This window comes from Astatotilapia calliptera, chromosome 9, assembly GCF_964374335.1.
Source record: "Astatotilapia calliptera chromosome 9, fAstCal68.1, whole genome shotgun sequence".
NCBI classification, from domain to species: Eukaryota; Metazoa; Chordata; class Actinopteri; order Cichliformes; family Cichlidae; genus Astatotilapia; species Astatotilapia calliptera.
In genome coordinates, this window is record NC_137430.1 from 2360750 (window position 1) to 2383961 (window position 23212).

General features: G+C 42.2%; 1 protein-coding gene and 1 long non-coding RNA gene across 3 annotated transcripts in view; one reads left to right on the forward strand and one right to left on the reverse strand.

The window, feature by feature from the left end:
* Positions 1-23212, reverse strand: part of plppr5b (phospholipid phosphatase related 5b) — a 109510-nt gene that overhangs the window by 34857 nt on the left and 51441 nt on the right. The window lies entirely within an intron of this gene.
* Positions 14788-16939, forward strand: LOC145431013 (uncharacterized). Its single transcript, XR_013911384.1, has 2 exons — positions 14788-16102; positions 16691-16939. It is a non-coding gene; the product is annotated as an uncharacterized LOC145431013 (long non-coding RNA).

The window sequence follows — 23212 nt, forward strand, 5'->3', positions numbered from 1 at the left end:
CTAGTAGTTTAGATGCTTTCTCCCTGCTGAAGACAATTGACAAGAGGTTATTCATATTTAAGATCTAACTTGGCCTATTGTTCTTCTTCTTTTTGTTTGTTTGTGTCCTAGATGACCTGACTCAGCAGGTTGGGGGGGGTGCAGAATGCCTGATATCCAGCTCGATCCCAGAGTAAGCTTAAAAAAAAAGTGTCCTGTAACCAATACATGTAACAAAGAAGCTTTTTTAAATATAATAAATTACTTTGTTATTGATACAGAGATGTCTGTCATTTTTTTTATTATTACATAATGCCAGATGCTTCATATTATATGGATATTATTATGGACATCAGCATATAATGGTTTCCTATTTGTGGATCATACACATGTCTTTTTTGCAGGTTTAAGTATTGATTGTAATTTGCAGCCGTTTAGTATTGATACAAATACCTGTTAAGTACTGATTTTTAATCATGACGTTATTGTTGTTGCAATAGTAACCAAGGGTGCAGTGATTCAATATCAGAATCTGACACTGTTTCAACATTAACAGTGTTTGAAAATTTGGCGTCGAATCAATGTCAGCGTTCAACATTGATTCAATATTGGGTAGTTGATTGATTGGGTAGTTCGTAGAGTTGCCAACCGTCCCGTAAAAAGCGGAATCGTCCCGCGTTCAGAGAAAATATTACGCATTTCGTATTGAGCTGAAAAGGAACATAGTTTGTCTCGGACTTCAGCTACAATGGAAAAAGACACAAAGCTGGAGTTATTCTGTCGTTATGCTGTCAGCTGCTTCTCCTCTCATTCTCTCTCCCTCCCTCTCCAGTTTCTTCTTCAATCATGAAACTGATCAGTGATCAGCTGATCGTCTCTCTTGTTTGTTTATCGCCCACTTTGCGCCAGAAAGAGGAAAACAGTGCAGGTCGCGCTAAACAACAGCAGCACGTTTAAGCTTGATCAGCTGTTGTTAGAATTTATTTAATATTAATTTCTAGTATCAGCTGATGTTTGCTGGAGCCACAGCTGTAAAGCTGCTGGTCATGATGTTGGTTTGGATATGTGGTGAGAGGGAAACATGAAGATGAAACCAGGAGATGTCCTTACTGAATCATCAGAGCTGAACAGGTGATGGAGAAACAGGTTTACCTTTTAGGTGACATGAATGAGTTGAAGGGAAGTTATGAACTGTTTCTGAGAGACAAATAACACCAGGATCCTTTTCTAAGTAGCTGACAGCTGGTAACTGTGCAGGGGCGGGTCTAGCAAAGTTTAGCCAGGGGGCCAGGTAGGGCATTAACAGGGAGAGGGGGGGCACAAAGACATACTTTCTTATTCTCATTTAAAATGTCTAGGTTTTAATAAATAATTATCTGAATCTTACAACCAAAGTTTTTATCTGATGTAATATATATAGAAATCATACATATACCAACAAGACTGTACATCACTGTCACCACAGCGTTTGTTTTCATTCAAAGGCTTTATGGCTTTAATACCTGGGGGGCCGGTCTCTAGTCAAAATGCCCGGGCCGATGTTTTGTCCCAGTCCAGCCCTGGGCACGACACGCAGTGAATTAATCTGAGTGTCATGTTTCGGCTGTGTACAGGCAGGAGAAGGACCCAAACACAAAACTTACCACGCAGGAATAAAACTCAAAAAGCTGCTTTATTGCAGAATGGCACAAAAATATAACAAAACTAAACTGGGGCATGGATAAACTGACACACAGGGAAACGCAGCCATGAGGGAGACTACGACACTGACAAAGAGAAACACAGGGCTTAAATACACAGAGGGATAACGAGGGAATGAGACACAGAAGGGGAGCAATCAGGCTGGACGAGACAGAGACGCAAAACTAGAAACACTCACATGAGGCATGGACCTACAAAGTAAAACAGGAAACACACTGACTGAATTCTAAACATGCAAACTTAACAGCAACAGGGGAGACATAACATGGAACACAGGGAAAACCCTCTCCTGTCTGATCATTTCCTGATAACATTTACATTTACAATAATTGATTACACAGCAGTGGAGAGTAGACTTTATCACAGTAGATGTCTTTCTGAAAGCGCTGTAACTGAGTTTAAGAATATAATCCACCCACTGTTATCATCTTCAATGCCCTGTACCAACATAGAGCAGAGCAGCTATCTGAACGCTACCCCAACAGAGGTCGATTATCTTGTTAATAATTTCACCTCCTCACTACGTACGACTCTGGATACTGTAGCTCCTGTGAAAACTAAGGTCTCTAATCAGAAGTATTTGACTCCGTGGTATAATTCTCAAACACGTACCCTAAAGCAGATGACTCGTAATCTGGAGAGGAAATGGCGTGTCACAAATTTAGAGGATCATCATTTAGCCTGGAGAAATAGTTTGCTGCTTTATAAGAAAGCCCTCCACAAAGCCAGAACATCTTACTATTCATCACTGATTGAAGAAAATAAGAACAACCCCAGGTTTCTCTTCAGCTCTGTAGCCAGGCTGACAAACAGTCAGAGCTCTGTTGAGCCAACAATCCCTTTAACGTTAACTAGTAATGACTTCATGAACTTCTTCACAAATAAAATTTTTATCATTAGAGAAAAAATGACCAGTAATCATCCCACAGATGTAATATTATCTACAGCTACTCTTAGTACCATTGATGTTAAGTTAGACTCTTTTTCTCCAATTGATCTTTCTGAGTTAACTTCAATAATTACTTCCTCCAAGCCATCAACGTGTCTTTTAGACCCCATTCCTACAAAACTGCTCAAAGAAGTCCTGCCATTAATTAATTCTTCGATCTTAAATATGATCAACCTATCTCTAATGATCAGCTATGTACCACAGGCCTTCAAGCTGGCTGTAGTTAAACCTTTACTCAAAAAGCATCTCTAGACCCAGCAGTCTTAGCTAATTATAGGCCAATCCTCCAACCTTCCTTTATATCAAACATCCTTGAAAGAGTAGTTGTCAAACAGCTAACAGATCATCTGCAGAGGAATGGTTTATTTGAAGAGTTTCAGTCAGGTTTCAGAGTTCATCACAGCACAGAAACAGCTTTAGTGAAGGTTACAAATGATCTTCTTATGGCCTCTGACAGTAGACTCATCTCTGTGCTTGTCCTGCTAGACCTCAGTGCAGCGTTCGATACTGTTGACCATAATATCCTATTAGAGCGATTAGAACATGCTGTAGGTATTACAGGTACTGCACTGCAGTGGTTTGTATCATATCTATCTAATAGACTCCAGTTTGTGCATGTAAATGGAGAGTCCTCTTCACACACTGAGGTTAATTATGGAGTTCCACAGGGTTCAGTGCTAGGACCAATTCTCTTTACATTATACATGCTTCCCTTAGGCAGTATCATTAGAAGACATAGCATACATTTACACTGCTATGCAGATGACACCCAGCTCTATCTGTCCATGAAGCCAGATAACACACACCAATGAGTTAAACTGCAGGAATGTCTTAAAGACATAAAGACCTGGATGGCTGCTAACTTTCTGCTTCTTAATTCAGATAAAACTGAGGTTATTGTACTCGGCCCTGAAAAGCTTAGAAATATGGTATCTAACCAGATCCTTACTCTGGATGGCATTACCTTGGCCTCCAGTAACACTGTGAGGAACCTTGGAGTCATTTTTGACCAGGACATGTCCTTCAATGCACATATCAAACAAATATGTAAGACTGCTTTCTTCCATTTGCGCAACATCTCTAAAATTAGAAATATCCTGTCTCAGAGTGACGCTGAAAAACTAGTTCATGCATTTATTACTTCCAGGCTGCACTACTGTAATTCATTATTATCAGGATGTCCAAAAAACTCACTGAAAAGCCTTCAGCTAATCCAAAATGCTGCAGCAAGAGTCCTGACAGGGACTAGAAAGAGAGAGCAGATTTCTCCTGTTTTGGCTTCCCTTCATTGGCTTCCTGTTAAATCCAGAATTGAATTCAAAATCCTGCTCCTCACATACAAGGTCTTAAATAATCAGGCCCCATCTTATCTCAATGACCTTGTAGTACCATATCACCCTATTAGAGCACTTCGCTCTCGCTCTGCACGCCTACTTGTTGTTCCTAGAGTATTTAAAAGTAGAATGGGAGGCAGAGCCTTCAGTTTTCAGGCCCCTCTTCTGTCGAACCAGCTTCCAGTTTGGATTCAGGAGACAGACACTATCTCTACTTTCAAGATTAGGCTTCAAATTTTCCTGTTTGCTAAAGCATATAGTTAGGGCTGGACCAGGTGACCCTGGATCCTCCCTTAGCTATGCTGCAATAGACATAGGCTGCCGGGGGATTCCCATGATGCATTGAGTTTTTCCTTTCCAGTCACCTTTCTCACTCACTATGTATTAACAGACCTCTCTGCATTGAATCATATCTGTTATTAACCTCTGTCTCTCTTCCACAGCATGTCTTTTATCCTGTCTTCCTTCTCTCACCCCAACCGGTTGCAGCAGATGGCCGCCCCTCCCTGAGCCTGGTTCTGCCGGAGGTTTCTTCCTGTTAAAAGGGAGTTTTTCCTTCCCACTGTCGCCAAAGTGCTGCTCATAGGGGGTCATATGATTGTTGGGTTTTTTTCTCTGTATCTATGAAGCGCCTTGAGGTGACTTATGTTGTGATTTGGCGCTATATAAATAAAATTGAATTGAATTGAATTGGGGGATTCCCATGATGCATTGAGTGTTTCTTATTCACTCACTATGTATTAACAGACCTCTCTGCATTGAATCATACCTGTTATTAATCTCTGTCTCTCTTCCACAACATATCTTTTATCCTGTCTTCCTTCTCTCACCCCAACCAATCACAGCAGATGGCCCCGCCCCTCCCTGAGCCTGGTTCTGCCGGAGGTTTCTTCCTGTTAAAAGCGAGTTTTTCCTTCCCACTGTCGCCAAAGTGCTGCTCATAGGGGGTCATATGATTGTTGGGTTTTCTCTGTATGTATTATTATAGGGTCTACCTCACAATATAATGTGCCTTTGGGTGACTGTTTTTGTGATTTGGTGCTGTTTAAATAAATTGAATTAATTCCCATTGGTAATTTTGAGTCTTAATCTACATACGTACTGGAAGTGATAGACAGTGATGTAGTGATGAAAGACCATAGAAAGAGAATGATGTTCCACGACTTCCGAAGACTGTGTGGAAAAAAACATGGGTGACGGGAAGTGGGTGGGGTACTGTCAATGAAAGTGAGGACTATAGGTGATTTACATATGACCTGGTGATAAATACATAGACCGTTACCTAAGCAACCTGAGCCTGAAAGTGACAAACTATAACCTTCACCACAATGGTGAAATGCATACAGAGTTTTAGTGTTTAGTTTCAATCCCTGTTTATTTTAAATTAATTTTCTGGTTAGGGGTTATTTTCACATTTATTTCTATATTTATTTTGCTTGTGTAGTGGTGTTATCATGGAGATAACTGAGGGCAAGGCTGGACAGAGGGTTGCTGGGAATGAGGCTGAAGCTTGTGGCTATGATTGACATGGTAGAGATTGTGGGCGACACTGAGTTTTGCTTTCTCTCATAATGCTGTTGAGCTAGTTCAGCTTTTGAACCTTAACACAGTTTGTGTGTGGTTGTGGTGTTTTTTTAGTTAGTTCGTTTTTTTTATCGAGTTTGAGGGTATTGAGGTCTTGTCTCTGTGTTACTAAGTTACTGTAGTGGCTTCCCAATTCCTGCTGCATCCTTCAAAGGATCTGAAGACTGCAAAGGCCCAAACTAAGGGGCTGTTAAATGGGATTGTCCAGCCTTCAATTCAATGCTCCAGTTGCCTAGCAACTGCTAAACTATCAGCTAGAGACATTTTTAACAGCATCATTTTACAGAGATGAGGTGAAAAATCTTCTATCTTCTAATTCGCTTTACTTTTACTGGGGTAAACTGCTATGTTTCATGGGTATGTGATGTATCTACTGCTACGAGACCATGACCCTATAAAAACAAGATTGTTAGGCTGTGTACCTTTAGCTGAAAGACAGTTTGTGTTCTGCTCTCCGCGTGAGAGGATGAAAATGTTTGAGAGGTGTTGTAAACCACAGTGCCACCTTCTGGTGTTAAGAATGTGCAATCAGTTGTAGTCAGTGGTATGGAAGACAACATTGTGTGACTAGCTTGTTCCTCTGTGAATTAGTATTTTACATTGTTGCCTTGTAAACAATCTGTCTGAGAGTATTCTTTGGTATACCTAGTATTTTAAATGTTATTAAACTAACATTTTTAGTTTGTTAAAATTTAATTGAAGCCTAAATAACTGATATTTGGGGTACAATGACTGTATTTTTTTGTCATTCAAGTCAAAGTATTTTGGCTTTAGATCAATTGGAGACTGTTAATGTTAATACGGATCTTTGCAACAATTAGTTATGAGAAGCGTCAAGAAAGTCAAGAAAAGTTACGCCTTGTTTTTATTGGACAAGTGTGAAGTGTCTGACTTTGAAGATGGAAACTGGCTGCAAGAACAGAGCAGTTAGCCAGTGTGGTTCATGCTTATTTCACATTAAGAATATAAACATGATGGCAAGGCCTACACTGAAGATAATATATGAAATATATTTCATAAAAAATTACAAGTGGTGAAATGTCATTCACTGATGCATCACAGCCTACTCCCACAGAAGTCAGTCATCTTAATAATTTTACCTCCTCACTATGTACGACTCTGGATACTTTAGTTCCTGTGAAAAATGAGGCCTCAAATCAGAAGTACTTGACTCCCTGGTATAACTGTCAAAATGCCCACTGAGATAACTCATCGGCTCGAGAGGAAATGGCGTGTCACAAATTTAGAGGATCATCATTTAGCCTGGAGAAATAGTTTGCTGCTTTATAAGAAAGCCCTCCGCAAAGCCAGAACATCTTACTATTCATCACTGATTGAAGAAAATAAGAACAACCCCAGGTTTCTCTTCAGCTCTGTAGCCAGGCTGACAAACAGTCAGAGCTCTGTTGAGCCAACCATCCCTTTAACGTTAACTAGTAATGACTTCATGAACTTCTTCACAAATAACATTTTAATCATTAGAGAAAAAATTACCAGTAATCATCCCACAGATGTAATATTATCTACAGCTACTCTTAGTACCATTAATGTTAAGTTAGACTCTTTTTCTCCAATTGATCTTTCTGAATTAACTTCAATAATTACTTCCTCCAAACCATCAACGTGTCTTTTAGACCCCATTCCTACAAAACTGCTCAAAGAAGTCCTGCCATTAATTAATGCTTCAGTCATGATCATGATTGAAGCTGTAGTTGGACTACAAAATCCACTTCTTACTTCACCACATGTTGTGTCTCCATTGTCTGTGAAAAATATCGCTGGAATTTGAAAGAAGAAGGAACACTTAGGGCCTTATTTGCTAAAGTCGACAGCAGCACAAAACCTGCTTTAGATGTAAAAAAAAATGCCGGATTTATTAAAGAGGCACAGTATTAGTTTGGCGACTGACAGTTGTGAACATATGTGACATATGTATTTGTAAGTTTCACTATCATTTAAATGAGTCACACACATGTAAATGACAAGGTCTGTAAGACACAATTTACTGCAAATCGCATGAAATCCAAGTTTTATGCCTCTTGTGTTTTTGATAGTTGAAAATAAACTGTCCTATTAGCAAGAAGGGAAGATGTTATTGGAACAAGTGCATAATCACACTTTGCGTGGATGGCTCAAAAACCAAAACTTTGGCACTCTGAGTGTTTCGAGGTGAGTCCACTTACTGTTCCTCAGTAATGCTGCTTTCATGAAACAAAGCAGAAAAGTCATTTTCTCAGCACACAGCCAGTGTATTCCCTCTGCTGCATGTGTAACAAATACAACTGTTACTGTGTCAGGTCCAAGCCTGAATGTTGCGCACAGCACAGTAACATAGTAACTGAGATGGCTTGTAATCTGACAATAATGTAAAAACATTATTCAGCTGTTCCACACACATTTCATGTTTACAGGGTGCAAGAGCTTGTAAAGAAATGCTACCTGATGAATCTTGCTCTGTGCCCGATGTCCTAATAACCCTTTACTCAGTCGTTTCTATCAGAAGTTGTTACTTATATTAAAAGCATATTGATTTTCCTTCAGCCTCATCTCATTTATCTGAGTTGCCTCGCTGTTTGCAGAGAGAAAGACGTGCGTAACCTGAGCTCACTCTGGATTACTTTGGTTAGCAGCGTTCTCCATCATGCTCAGGATTTTGAGCCACGTAAATCACATCCTGCAATTGTGACATCACAGTAATTTGCCTATCATATTAAATCTTTCCCATGGAATATAAAATTAACCTTATTTTCTTAAATTTAGCTGCTGTGTGACTCTGTGACTGCACAAAATTCCCTCCATTCATCATTTATCCGAGTTGAACTGCACTGAAGTAAAAACTCATCCTAAGGACATTACAAATGAACACTGATTAACCTTAGCATACCTTTAACAGTTAATATAGATCATGATCTTAGGCTGATAAAGCCTTCTGTGTTCTTCGTGCAGTACCAACTCAACAGGAAGTAGTTTTGATTCCAGCAGTGTGATGTTCAGCTGTGAGTTTAACAGGCTGCTGTTAAAAATAATATCAGCATCTCCCCCTGCCAGTGGCGGACTCCCTCAGGTATCGGTGCGTTGGTGGTTCTTTGTGTCTGGATGGGCGTCCAGGTACACACCGGCTCACTCCTTGGTGGCTGCTTGTCGGGGCCTGGAGCCTGGGGCTCGCTCGGGCCACTTCGGAGGTGGGGTGCCCCCGGCCTCTCGGCCTGGGGCTCGGTCACTCAGGCACAGCTGGCTGCCGGCGGAGCTCACGGGCGCGTCACTGCAACTCCCCCTGGCTTCTGCTCCGCGGCTGCTGAGTGAGCCCTCATCTGGGACTCTCCTCGGCTCTTTCTGGGACAGTGGCGCGGCTGCCCCTCTGTTGGTCTTCCTTGGTCTCTTGTGTTCTGGGGGCCTCTGGATGTCTGGAGTTTTGATCTCCTCCATACCTGCTTCATGCCCTGGAGGACGGGGCTGTGGCCCCCCCACACCCTCTAGCAGATCATTACATGAAGGAACCTTTTAAAAAAACAAAAAACAAGCACGTCCATGCTCACAGGTGTACACACGGGTGATCACACCCACAAACTACACCCTTTTTGGCTCCTACCTCAAAGCACACTGTGTTCTGTTGATCTTATGTGCTGCACAATAATGTTTAATATTTAGTATTTACTGTCATATTCCCATATATCATTGTGATGTTGTTTATTCTATTACTCTTGTTCTCTTCTGCTTGTTTTCTTTTTTCTTTCTCAGCAGGTGACCCAGGTGATTGATATATGCATTTTTTTTCTTTTTTTCTTCTTTGTTTTCTTTTTCTGCCCGTTCTGTTGGTTTTTGTCTTTTGCCCTTCTCCCCCGTCCCTCTTCTCAGCTGTTTCTCTTTCCCTCTTTCTTTCTCCCCTTCTTTCCCCCAGTCAAGTCTGTCCCGTATTCAGTAAGTGAAAATAAAATAAACAATAAAAGGTGAATCAAATGGACCATTACGGCAAGGCTGGGATGGGATGGTCAGTTTGGTAAAGTAAATCCGTTGGGCATCTTTCTTTGCCTTTAGACAACAATTCTGATGCAAAAGAGCCAAACGGGACAGGCCAAAAAGAAAAAAAAAAAAAAAAATTATATCAGCAGGTTATGTCATGAACAGAAAATGCAGTTACAATGAACATTTACACGTTCTGCACCACTTTGCTTATTCCGTTGCAATGAATTATGGGATGGCGTTTTCTCCTCTCCTTTCAGGATGGTCCAGAGTATCCTCTATAGGATGAAAACTTTGAAACTTTCTTTAGAATTTCGAGAATTCGAACAGATCTTATTCTGGCCACCATGCAGATACTTCTGCGGCACGCCTCTCACTTAGGAACCCTTCAAATCAGAATGCACTGAATGCATCCTCAGGTTGGTGGTGTGCTTTGTTGTGTCATACTGTGCAGATGTCTGCTTTCCTACTTCTTGATGTCTTTATTTTGGATTTTCTGTTAGTGTTCAGAGGTTTTCTTCCTATGCTGTCAACATTTTATTAACCTGTGTGGTGAAACCCGAGCAGACAGCTATGACTGCATGTAATTATGAGCTGATAGGTTAAATCTGTCTTTCTATTTGTTTCCCTGTATTTAGAGATGTGCTGGCAGAACAACAGTACTACTGAAAAAAAGAAAAAAAAAGAAAAAGAAAAAAGAGGAAACAGCCAAACACAACAGATATACAGGAGAGGAAGTAGAGACAGACAGTAATGGCCAAATAAAACAAATAAGTGAGGTAACAAGCAAAGGGTGTCGGGAAACGAGTGAGAGGAGAGCTGAAGACAGAAGAAGAAAACAGAGAAGAGTGAGGAGAGATAAAAATGTGTTCTGTTATTTTACATTTTCCTGCTTTTCTTTAATTGGTTTATTTATTTTAATTAATCAACGTATTTGTTTGTAACCAGGTTAAAACTGAAATTTATTAAAATGTGTTGAAATATTCAAAACGTGTAAATCCATGTTAAAATATAAAATATAACATTCTGGGTCACAATGTGTTACGTTTAAAAGCGCATTTGCACTTGTTTTAGTGAGGCTGGCATCCTGTTTTATTGTGAAAAGCTTTGTAAGAGAAAGGAAATGTTGTCACTGCTAGACTGCTATGAAAGACGTTGCAACAGAAAGTATGAGAAGTTGTGCAAGTGTGTACGTATGACCTAGACTATGTGCTCGACACGCTTTGTCAGTGCATGCATTTTACAAACTGTCGGTGAGAAGCTGGGGACATCCACCGTGCAGCTGCAACCGCCATCATGGAGATGTTCGCTAATCATCTGCAGAAAACATGGCCTCTACCCATACAGAGCCTATACATAAAATTTGGACTATAAATAGCCCTTACACAGAGGTCCTATGGACGTCATTATTTGACGACCAGCTGGCAGTTCAACCTCTCCCTGAGTCATGTCACGTTTCCCCCCCGTCTGAAGGCCTCCGCTATCATTCCCATCCCCCATGGACCCACAACCCCAGAAGGCCCAGCAGCAGCTGCAGTTCCTCTGTGTGCTGAAGTAGTATAAAGACATAATAATTGCCTTGTAAAAGCATCTTGTTACATCGTGTTGTATTCAGTGTTGTAAATCCACAGAGAGCAGCAGGTCAGCTCTAACGTGGAGCTCACATTAGAGTGATTGTAAGTTGTGGTTCTTCTCTCCATGTTTAGCCACTACAACTGATCTCAGGGTTCACCCAACCGCTGAATCTCAGTTTAACCCCTTACTGCTCTCATTTCACTGCTTAGTGGATGCAAAGTCACCCTCTACAATGTAGGGAACAGAAAATTTTGTTTTTTTCTTCAAAATTCTCTTTCATTTCTTCCTACATAACAGATTCTGTCATGAACTGGCTGTGTGGAGGCAGATGAGGACCCAAACGCAAGACAAAAAGCTGAACTCAAAATTACTGCTTTATTGCAGGCTTCACAAAGAAACAGAACTAAACTGGGAATGCTAACTGAGGACCGAGGGAACACATAAAAACACACAGGTTCGGGGAGGAGACATTGACAACGCGACACCGAACTGAGGGAGACATGCACATAAATACACAGAGGGTTAACGAGGGAAGTGGGAGCACACGGGGAACACAGCTGACACAGATAATCATAACGAGACAGGGCAGGAGTAACACAACACTGACGGGACACTGTCAAAGTAAAACAGGAAGTACACAGAGGTGCAGACAGGAGGAGAGAGACAGGAGAGCACAGGCATAGCGGGCCGGGGAAACATGGAATAAAACACAAGGAGGGGAGGGGAGGGCTCACAGATACAGAGGGGCACACAGGGGGTAAAAGTCACAAGGAGGAAATCAAATAAGGAACAACTTAACAGAGCAACCCAGGAACCATGGCCTAAATAAAGAACAAAATACAAAAATACATGAAAACTAAGAATGCTGGGCCAACATGGCCCAGGATCATGACAGATTCAGTACATTTCAGTGTCATCAGCTGCTACTTAGCCAGTACTTTTTATGTAAGACAGTGGACTGGTTACAATGGTTAAAACAGATCAAACTTGTCGAGAATGTAATGTTTCAAAAATGAATTGTTGAGCACAGGGTTCTTATCTGAACCTGTGAAGCCCACTGCAGCTACTAATTTGCAGGGCAAAGAGAAACAAGCTCAGAAACATTGCTCTGGTGGGCCAACAATTGTTCTTATTTAACCATAAACCAGACAAAAGAAGTGAACATCGAGCTTTACCGTCTCTAATCACAACTGAAGAGAAAGAATCAAGTGGAGTGACACAGCCTGGAGCTTCTGTCCTTCCCTTCCTCCTAACCATCTGGGCTTCAGAGGAATTGCTGTAAATAATATATCATATGGCCTGCTGACTGAGTTACAACAGACTGTAAAGCCACATTATTTTTAATCATTACACCAGTGCTAGGTCAGCAATCTGAACATTTAACACAGCTGATGATATTGAAACCATCTGAGGAATTCACTGTATTTCTGTTACAAATATTCAGAAACCTTTACAATCTGTGGTTCATACAGCAGCAGTTCACAACAGCAATTATCTAAAGGGACTTTCTACTGTAAGGTAAAGAACCTGGAGATTTTAAACCTAACAATCACATGACCCCCAATGGCAACGCCTCCAGAACCAGGCTTAAGGAGGGTTGTGGGTGAGGGGTGGAAGACAGGCTAAGAGTTAAATTATGACTAATAATTAAACACAGTGGTGGTGTATAAAACACACAGAGTGTGTAATAAGTTGAGTGAAGAAGTAAACATTAAGCCTGCCTCCCAAATCCAAACTGGGAGCTGCTCAAATGAATAAAGGCAGTGCTTACAGTTGCACACTGTAGGAAGCAGCCTGGTTAAAACATATTCCAAGATTCTTTATAGTGTTACTGGAGGACGAAGTATGCAGTCTAAAGTAAGTATTTGGTTAGACATCATCTTTCTAAGACACCATATTTCCAGTCAATTTGACTAGTATACAAACTGGAACGGGTTAATTGCAGAAGGGTGTGAAAACAATGTGGTCTTAAAATGCTTCAACATACTAGGGGTGAGAACCAGAGGTAGGTCAGAACATTCCTTTAATCCAATGTATTTAGGAATGGCTGACCTGGTCAAAATGTCTCCTGAAGTTCAAAACTGAGAAAAGGTTATTTAAATAAACGTGATTTAAATAATCGAACATAGTTTTTGCTGTTCGACATGCTGGTCTGAGTATTCCAGAAACGGCTTAGCTACTCAGATTTTCCTACATACCAACTTCAGAGTTTACAAAGAACGGTCTGAAAAAGAGAAAAGATCCAGTGAGCAGCAGTTCTGTGTGCAAAGATGCCGGACTGATCCCAGAAGTCAGAGGGGAATAGCCAGACCTGAACTCAAATAACCACGTGTTAAAACTAATGCATGCGGAACAGCATCTTAAACAGATGAGCGACAGCAACAGAAGACCAAACAGTGTACAACTCGTGTCAGTCAACAACAAGAAACTGAGGCTACCATTTCTGGTACAACAGTGGAATGGTAGGGTCAGAAATGGGCATAATCACTATGAAAGTATGGACCTATCCTGCCTTGTGTCAACGGTTCAGGCTGCTGGTGGTGTAGTGATGTAAGAAGAGATATTTCCTTGGCAGACTTTGTGCTCTTTGGTTACAGTTCAGTTCAGTCAGTACTAAATAAATGTATAGTGTATAGGATTATAATTGGACTGTTGAAGAAGCTAGGGTACCTCAGAGGTACAAGTAGAATATACAAACTCCTCACAACCAGCCCCAGCTAGAGCTTGAATCATGACCCCTCTTTCTCTGAGGTGACAATATGTAACAAATCCACGACCCGACCACATCTCACCGCTCTTCGGCATACTTTCTTCATTACGGTTGCTTGTTCACACGCGGCTGCAGCTTTTCAGGCACCAGCCAAACACACACCAACAACAACAAAGCTCAAGACCCAGTACAGACGTTTAAGCTGGCGAGTGGATGCCGCTCAAGTGCGTCCTCCTCCACCGCAGCTGCGCCGCTGACCGCGCCCCGACACACAATACTAAGCAGTGCACCACCATACTATAGGGAACTGATTTGAAATGTGCAGTCTCGAAGTGTGTGAGAAATCACTTGACATTTTAGGAGGACAAAGGTGAGGAGCCTCTGGCACCGTTAGCCAGAGCTGATGCTCTGTCTGCAGAAATGCCACCAACAGCCTGCAGCTCTGTAGGTGGAACAACTCCACCACAGAAAACGGACACACATTACTTTACTGTTTAGTCACTTAAGCATTTGCAAAATGTATTTTGTCAAATAGCTGTACTCCTGACTGGGATGACTTCCTATATACTAAGCAGAGCTAGACTGGGTAGCATGTCTTACAGATCCAAATCTGAATGGCTTCAGCCAGAAATGTTGCCAACCCTGCCCTCACACACCTCTTTTAAACTGTTAAACTGTATTTTGTTTTAATAAATGTAGAAGTCTGTTTTTTTCGAATCCAGTTACTTAAATGAGGACAGCCTAAAGATATTTGAGCACCCATACACACTGGAGCTGTTTCCTGGACAACAACCGTGTAACATATGTATGTTAATATCTAATTATGGCCTTGTTTTGGTGCCACCATCACCCTTGGATCAGACAGGAAAATGATGGGTAGAGAGAAAGAGAGAAACAAACTCGTATAGATGAGAGGAGGCGTGTCTGTGTTTAGCTTCACTCTCGCATGTCAGGGTTTCTGGGTCGTTGACCCAGCATTTTCAGTTCATGTCCACTGTTTATCCTCTGTACGTTCCACTTCCTGTTTTGTGTTACGTTACTCTGTGTGCATTATGTTCTATTTCTTATTCCATGCATCGTTAGTTCAATTGTGTTCAGCTGCTCACTCACCTGTCACCTATCAGTCATTGTTCAGCCAGTATATTTAAGTCCTCAGTTCTCTCCTGGTCGGCGTTGCGTCATTGATGTTGTCACTGCTGTCTATGCCCCATGTTTGCATTCTAAGTCCAGATCAGTCAGCCGTTCATTCATTCATTCAGTCAGCCAGCCAGCCAGCCAGCCATCTCCTGTTTTCGTCATTCCTCCCTCACAATAACGTAACACAAAACAGGAAGTGGAACGTACAGAGGATAAACAGTGGACATGAACTGAAAATGCTGGGTCAACGACCCAGAAACCCTGACAGTACCCCCCCCCCTCAAAGGCCGGCACCCGACGGCCAAAAGAAAGAAAAACCAGAACAGGGTGGGCGGAGGGGGCCCAGGACGGAGGGACGGAGTCCGAAACAAAAACAGTTCAGGTGGGCGGCCACGTGGCCCGTGGCCGAGACGAGACATTTCAGGTGGGCGGCCGCGAGGAAGGCGGCGGCAGTCGAGACGAGACGGGTCCGGTGGGCAGGAGGAGACTGGACTACAGGGGACTGGGCAGGAACAGGCTGGACGGGAGCGGGCTGGACTACAGGCTGGACAGGAGCAGGAGGGTGAACTGATTGGACTGAGGAGGCTAATGGATAAACAGGGGTCGGTGAGGCTAATGGCTGAGCTGAGGTTGGTACGGCTAAATGCTGAGCTAAAGACTGAGCTAGTGAGGGGGATAAAGCTGCAGCTTGGGCTAGTAAGGCTGGTGTCTGAGCAGGGGACACCCTGCATCGTCACCGTGAGTCCTGCGTTTGAGTCCTTCTCTCCACATCCACTCAGCAACCCCTGACACACATCTGTTAGCCTCCAAGGGTCTAACTGTACTTTCTACACAGCAAATTCAAAAGTGTTAAATGTTTTGGTGTTAATAGTCTTCTTGCAAAAGTTGAGTTAATTTTACTCTAAGCAGAGTCACATTCTTTTAATGTAACTCTGAGGTGTAAAATGATAGTAGTTAAAATCGAGTGTTAAAAATGAGTGTTTCTATGTCAAATCTGGAGGTGTTACAATGGAAACATTAACTCTTGACCTCTTAACTCTGAACTCCTAGAGGGGCTATGACACCAACAGAGTAAATTCACAGACTCCGCCCCCAGCACGGCTTCAATCGAAGCTGAAGTGAAGCCGTTTCAGAACATTTTGCTCTACATATTCGAGTTGTTTGCCATGCTTGGTAAGTCATTTTTTTCAAATATTGTTTCAATTATTATTATGAGCTTTTACTTCTGTGGCTCTTTGGAGTTGAGACAAAGCTGTGTGAAAGGCATTAGCCATGTTGCTCGCTGATAGCATAATATTCTGTTTTAGCTAGCTGAAAGATATTGTTTGCAGGCAAATACCACAGCCTTGAAAAAAAGCTTGCATGTGAATTTTCAGTCAAACTTTTGGTCAAATACACCTAAAACAATGTCTAGAATGTGAAATGTTGGTATAATGGTGCTACTTGAAGCCTGAAAATGATCGCCCATAAAAAAAAACGAGCAAACAGCAGTAGCAGACGTCCTGACTGGATTCTACGGTAGCATAGATCCCTCCAGAGTTTTGTGCACACGGTTTGGGTAAAAATGAAAAAGGTTGAGGTTTTACATTTAGTTCAGTATTACCTGTTGTCTGTGTCCTTGTCTTTTGGGAAAATACTTTACACAAGTAATGGCTCAAAGAGGATTCCTTTTTTTTTTTTTTTTTACTGTGCTGCAATTGTTTACTGGATTATTTGTGCCGTTAATTAGTGTCAACTAATTTTTATTCAATCTCCGCACAGGATATGCTTGTGAAGATGGAATATGGGGGAGAGCAGAAGTGCGTTGAAGTTCCACAAAGGGATGAATGAAGGACATGCATATTGTATTGAAGAAATAAGTGATGAGAATGCTGTTATTTGCATTTACCATGTCAGACCTTTTGATAAACAAAATTCTAATGAAAGTGAGAACATGTATACTGTTACATCTTTCAGAAAATGTTTTGAAATTGTGGTGCACAGTTCAGAATAAATGTTTTTCAAAAACCATTGCATCTTTTTAGTAAATGTTTATTTCCAAAAGAAATTTCTAGAAGATCAGAACAGTAAAATTCCCGCTTTTTAGAATGAATTAGAAGATAACTCTTACGTAGTTAAACTAAAATACTCTGAGAGTTAATATATAAACTCTTAACACCAAGTGTTAAATTATCAACTCCAGACAGATTTGGTGTTTAACACTAAATCAGAGTTAACGTACCAACTCTCCAAAAAGAGTTAAATTAACACTCTCTGGTGTGGACCCATATAGACACTTTAATAGTGTTGAAATCAAATCCGACAGTGTTAATTTGGACATGCTGGATTTGCTGTGTATTAACCACGCACACACACGATGGACCAAACAGTTCTATTTCTCTCTCTTTCATTATTCTTCATCTTTTTTTTTTTTTAATTAATCAGGACTTTAAAAATCTCATGCTTTCCAACTTTGAGTATAAAATATTTGCATAGTAGAGTGGTGTTTTGCTAGGCTATGTTGTGCAGTTCTTTTCTATGACTGGATAAATGAAGACATTTTTGATCAACAACCACTGATCAATGTCCATGAGTACCTTTCACAGAGAGTTGGGGAATGGCTGCAATCACAGCATTGTAAGATGGTGACAGATGTACCCTTAGGCCCCCTCCTCGATTCAGAGATGGTCTTTCCCGTTTCATGTAAATGGCCTCCTTGACTCCGCCCACAAACCAGCGTTCCTCCCTGTCCAGGATGTTACATCCTCATCATTGAAAGAGTGTCCACTGGCCTGTAGGTGTAAATAGACTGCAGAGTCCTGGCCTGACGAGGTAGCTCTTTTGTGTTGTGCCATCCGCTTCACCAGAGGTTGTTTGGTTTCCTCGATGTATAAATCCTGGTAATCCTCCTGCACTTAACAGCGTACACTATGTTACTCTGTTTGTGTCGGGGACCCGATCCTTGGGGTGGACCAGTTTTTGGTGCAGCGTGTTTTGGGCTTTTTTTTTTTTAGAGAAAACGTGTCTTAACTATTCCAATATTCCTGACACATAAGGGATCACTGTGGGTTTTCGCTTAGTCGGCAGTTGTTCTTCTGTCCTGGATCGGCTGGAGCTTTCTTGAAACGTTTCTCGACTGAAAAACCTACTTCCAGATGAACAGAATCAACGTTTTGGGATATTAACAACAAATTTTACTTCTAACTCATCCACTGCAGAATGATAAATTGAATTTGGATTATTTCAAATTAAATAAATGTCACCATAACCTGGCCACAACCAGGTGCTCTCCAGGAGATTTCAGACAGAGTGACAAGAATTATCAGAAGAGTTGTGTGAGATCCAAGGACCACTTGTAGGGAGCTACAGAAAGGTAGCTCTTCACAGTTCTCCTGAAATCAGCAGGTACCATTGTTTCAAAGAGAACAATAGTAATGGACTCAACCACAATGGCCTGTTTAACATAGTCTAGTCAGACGGGCCAAACTTGAACTCTTTGGATGGCATAATACACACCATGTTTGGAGAACAAAAGGTGCTGCATATCACTCCAAAAACATCATATGAACAGTGAAGTCTGGAGGTGGGAACAACATGGTAAGGGGCTGTTTTTTTAAGAAACGGCACTGACATGTACAGAGACGGTCTTGATCAAAATCTGATGCCATCTTCCAGGATTATGAAGTTGAAATCGGGATGGTTCGGCAAGACAATGATCCCGAACACACAGGCAAGAAAACTCTGAATTGGTTTCCAAGAAAGAAAATTTCTTGACCTGAATCCAACTGAAAATCTATGGAAAGAACTAACAGTCAGATCTCATAGAAGAGGCCTACTGACTGTTTGTGTGGAAGAATGGGCCGAATTCACACCTGAGCAGTGCATGCGACTAGTTTCTTCATACAGGAGGGGTCTTGAAGCTGTTTTTGTACGCAGTATTAAATAAATTTCAGCTTTTTCAATACTTATTTTACCTGCTGAATGTGTATGCCTGTCCTGCACTGAGTTAGGGTGATTTTCCATCACACAAAATACTATCAACTTTATAATTATATCAACAGAACAACCTGCTATCCATCCATCCATCTTCATCCGCTTTATCCGAGGCCGGGTCGCGGCGGCAGCAGCCTAAGCGTTCCTCCGTTCCAACCTGCTATCTCTACTGTAAAATACATACACCCTGTATAATATAACTTAGGTGTCTGGGTGCAGGTTTCCTTCTTTATTTGATTACTCTGAAGTGTCTTGGTGAGTGTTTCATTGTCAAGCCCTATATTTCCTTTTTAATCACAGACATTGACAGCTGTCTGCAGAGGCCTGTCAGCAAAATGGAGAGTGTGACATGACATCAATCTCTCTGCCTTGCCAAGTTTAAATGGCTTCCTGTGTTATTACTTAGGGGGATCTGTTCATTTGTGTTTGGCATTTCATATCTAATGTTATTACTGAAGCATTCATCAAACAGACTGCCAGAAATCTGAGTGAGAGTATTAACTGTGAACTCTATTAAAAATAGACCTTTTTTTGTGCATGAAAAATTAGACACAACACTGCAATGGGATGATACCACTTAATCTGACTTTGCTTCCATTCTGGTGTCAGCTACACACCAGTATGGCTTCAGTAGCTTCCATGGTTGGAATGTTATCATGTTAACAGTACAGGGGTGACTGCAGCTCAGTAGGCAGCGCACCCCACCTACTAATCAGAAGGTTAGTGTTTTGATACCTGGCTGCTCCAGTCTGCATGCCCAGGAATAACTTGGGCATAACCCCAGGTTGCTCTACGATGTGTTCTTCGGGTGTGAGTGTGAATGTTAGACAGAAAGCATTCTTCTGAGGGTAGACAAGTACACTATTAAAAAGTGTCCAATACAGAAGGACAGACATATATAAACTTACCACCAAAAGTAAGAAAATTTGTGTTCACTCAGTTATTTATTTGTTGTAACAATTCTTCTTGGCAACAAATCTTAAACCATTGGAAAGCCTGTTTCTTTCCCCTGAAATGGTGCTGCATTTGTAAAGATAATTCATCTGTGGGTTAAACAGCCTGCGACAGACTGGCGACCTGTCCAGGGTATGCCCCGCCTCGCGCCCTGTGACAGCTGGGATAGGCTCCAGCGCCCCCCGCAACACTGAAAAGGAGATGCAGAAGCGAATGGATGGATGGATGGATGGGTTAAACAGCAGAGTTGAATGCACCCTGTTCTGACACCCTGACAATCAGGTGCCTGATTGGTGCCTATTTAGTAGCACCTGTGAGCATGGACCCTGCTACAGCGATCAGACAGCGTCTGCTCTAAGCATGCCACATTTGACAGGGCCTGTGCCATAAGGCAACTTCAAGCTAGAGTTCTTCAAAATGAAGTTGCAGCATTATTTAGAGGGAAGGCTAGTACCATCTTCAAATTGAAGGCCAAGGGCATGACAAGGTGAAAAAGGTTTGCTTAAAATTATTGCAAATTTATTAAAAATTAAAAAAATAAAAATATAACATGCACAAAAGTATTCACAGCCTTTGCTCAATGTTTCAATTCAATTCAATTTTACTTACACAACGCCAAATCACAGCAACAGTCGCCCCAAGGTGCTTTATATTGGATAGGATAATACATACAGAGAAAAACCCAACAATCATATGACCCCTTATGAGCAGCACTTTGGTGACAGTGGGAAGGAAAAACTCCCTTTTAACAGGAAGAAACCTCCGGCAGACCCACACAGCAGGTGTGGACGTGAGCTGGGGCTCACAGGTGCCATGAAAGGCAGGCGGTGTGCAGGACCCCACTGCATGCTGGCCTCTGGTGGAGATGGGGCAGGTCCCGAAAGCATGCTGGACTCTGGCACGGTGACCCCAGGCTTTATCTGCGGAGGGCTCTCCCTTGCTCTGACCGCCAGCTCCAGCCAAGTAGGTTTCTGGCTTCGACCTCCACCGGGTCAGGCTGATCATGTCCCTCTGGTGCTTCAACCTCCGGCTCAGGCCAAGCCGGTCCCCCGGACGCCTCCACCTCAGCTTTCCAGCCGCCAGCCTCTTTATGCTTGCGAGGCGTGATTGCATATGGCGCTTAGGTGCATCTGCCTCCCCTGCAGCGGCACTGCAGACCACACAATATACAGATTGTACTGTACTATAGTGTTCAATGGGAATCATCCTAAATAAACACAGTGACTATGCAAGCAAAAGTGTTCTGCTGTTATTGTGTCTGTGGAAATGCTAGAGAAGTTTTGTGAAATATTATGTGTAAAATAAATATTTTATAGAAAATCGCGATTTTGTATAAATGTTAATTAGTTTAAGCTAAGCTATGACACAGAAACTAAAGTAAGTGTGTGAAGTTACTCTATGGAAATTATAAATACTTCACAAATAAAGAACATGGAACAAACTGAGTAGCTACTTCTTGAGTATCAAGTACTAAAGAAGCAGACAGCACTCATCTTTAAATTTGGCCGTCGCTTGTATATTAAAACAAACCCTAGAAAGATGCCAGAGCACAGTACAGTATCACTCCTGGGTAAAAAAGTGAGATTTTAAAAGACAAACAGTCTGTCACAGCTGGAGAGAAATCCTTCCCGCTCCACCACAATCACCCACACATGCAGGGCCTTGGGGTAAAGGTATGTCACCAGGGTGCAGGGTAGGCACCCCCGTCCCCTACTGGCTGCCTGTGCCTTAATTTTATCTCACAACTTAGACATTCATGCCTCCCCCCACTGCAGGGAAAAGGGTAACACCACCTGGGTCTGGGTGCAGTTCCCCCTCCAGGGGCAAGGGTACCTAGACCTGGGGTATAGAGTATGCTTGGGGAGTGTGATCGTGTGTGCAGCATCTCTTTATGTCTGTCTCCACGTTGGTTGAGTGTGGAGTAAGTGCATATGAGAGCATGAGGGTGGGAATGGATGTTTGTATCTGTGTGTGCCTGTATGTCTGTGTCTATATGTCAGGTTGGGTGTCAGACGCCACCTCTCTGGGGACATCTCAGGCCCTCCAAGATATGCAGGCCTATCTCCCCCCACCACTCCCCCTGCCAGTGGCGGACTCCCTCAGGTATCGGTGCGTTGGTGGTTCTTTGTGTCTGGATGGGCGTCCAGGTATACAGCGGCTCACTCCTTGGTGGCTGCTTGTCGGGGCCTGGAGCCTGGGGCTCGCTCGGGCCCCTGTGGGGGGGTGGGGTTCCCCCGGCCTCTCGGCCTGGGGCTTGGTCACTCAGGCACAGCTGGCTGCCGGCGGAGCTCACGGGCGCGTCACTGCAACTCCCCCTGGCTTCTGCTCCGCGGCTGCTGGGTGAGCCCTCATCTGGGACTCACGGCAAAAAATCACGGTTTTAGTAACGCAGTAACGCAGCGTTCCTACGGGAAAGTAACGGTAATCTAATTACCGTTTTTGCAATAGTAATCCCTTACTTTACTCGTTACTTGAAAAAAGTAATCAGATTACAGTAACGCGTTACTGCCCATCTCTGTACATGATAATCAAAAGAGACACCAATTAATTCTCATCAGTGCTAATGCTAATGCTAGCTATCTTACAGTGGCAGGAACCTGTTTCAAATGCACAAGATTTTAGTGTTATTTGTGTTAGAGCTTTGCCAAGTTCAAGCAAAATTAATTTTTTTGCTAGAACGATGATTAAGGACAAATGTCCCAATCCAAATTTTGGCACTTGCACAACTTGACGACTACCCACTGTTTATCTGAAACAGCACAGCCTGGAACTGGTTACTATGAATGTAAGCAAGTAATGAGAATTTCATGGAAAAATAAATTTGCCCCTTCCTGATGTCTTCTGTTTTTGCATATGTGTCACGCTTACATTTTTCAGATCAACAAATTTTAACATTAGGCAAAGAAAACAAAGTCAAATAAAAAACACCTGGAACTAAAAATGTTACCAGGAAAATGTAATTGCCCACTACACCTTATAACTGGTTGTGGGGTTATCAAGCAGTTGCAATAACAGGAAATGTGTCTTTTATATCACTGTGAAAGGAATTTGGCCCACTCTGCTGAATTCCTTTAACCACATTTTCCTTCAGGATTTTCTGTTAGAGAGCAGGATTCATGTTTCCATTAATTACAACAAATGATTCAGGTTCTGGAGCAGGAAAACAGCCCCAGACTATTACACTACCACCACCATGTTTGACCGCTAGTATGATGATTGTTTTTATAAAATGTTGTGTTAGTGTTATGCTGAATGCAACAGGAACAAACCTCCCAAAAAGTTCAACTTTCGTCTTGTCATTCTAGAGAATATTTTTATCATCAAGATATTTTTCGCCGCCATCTTCCTTGCGGCCGC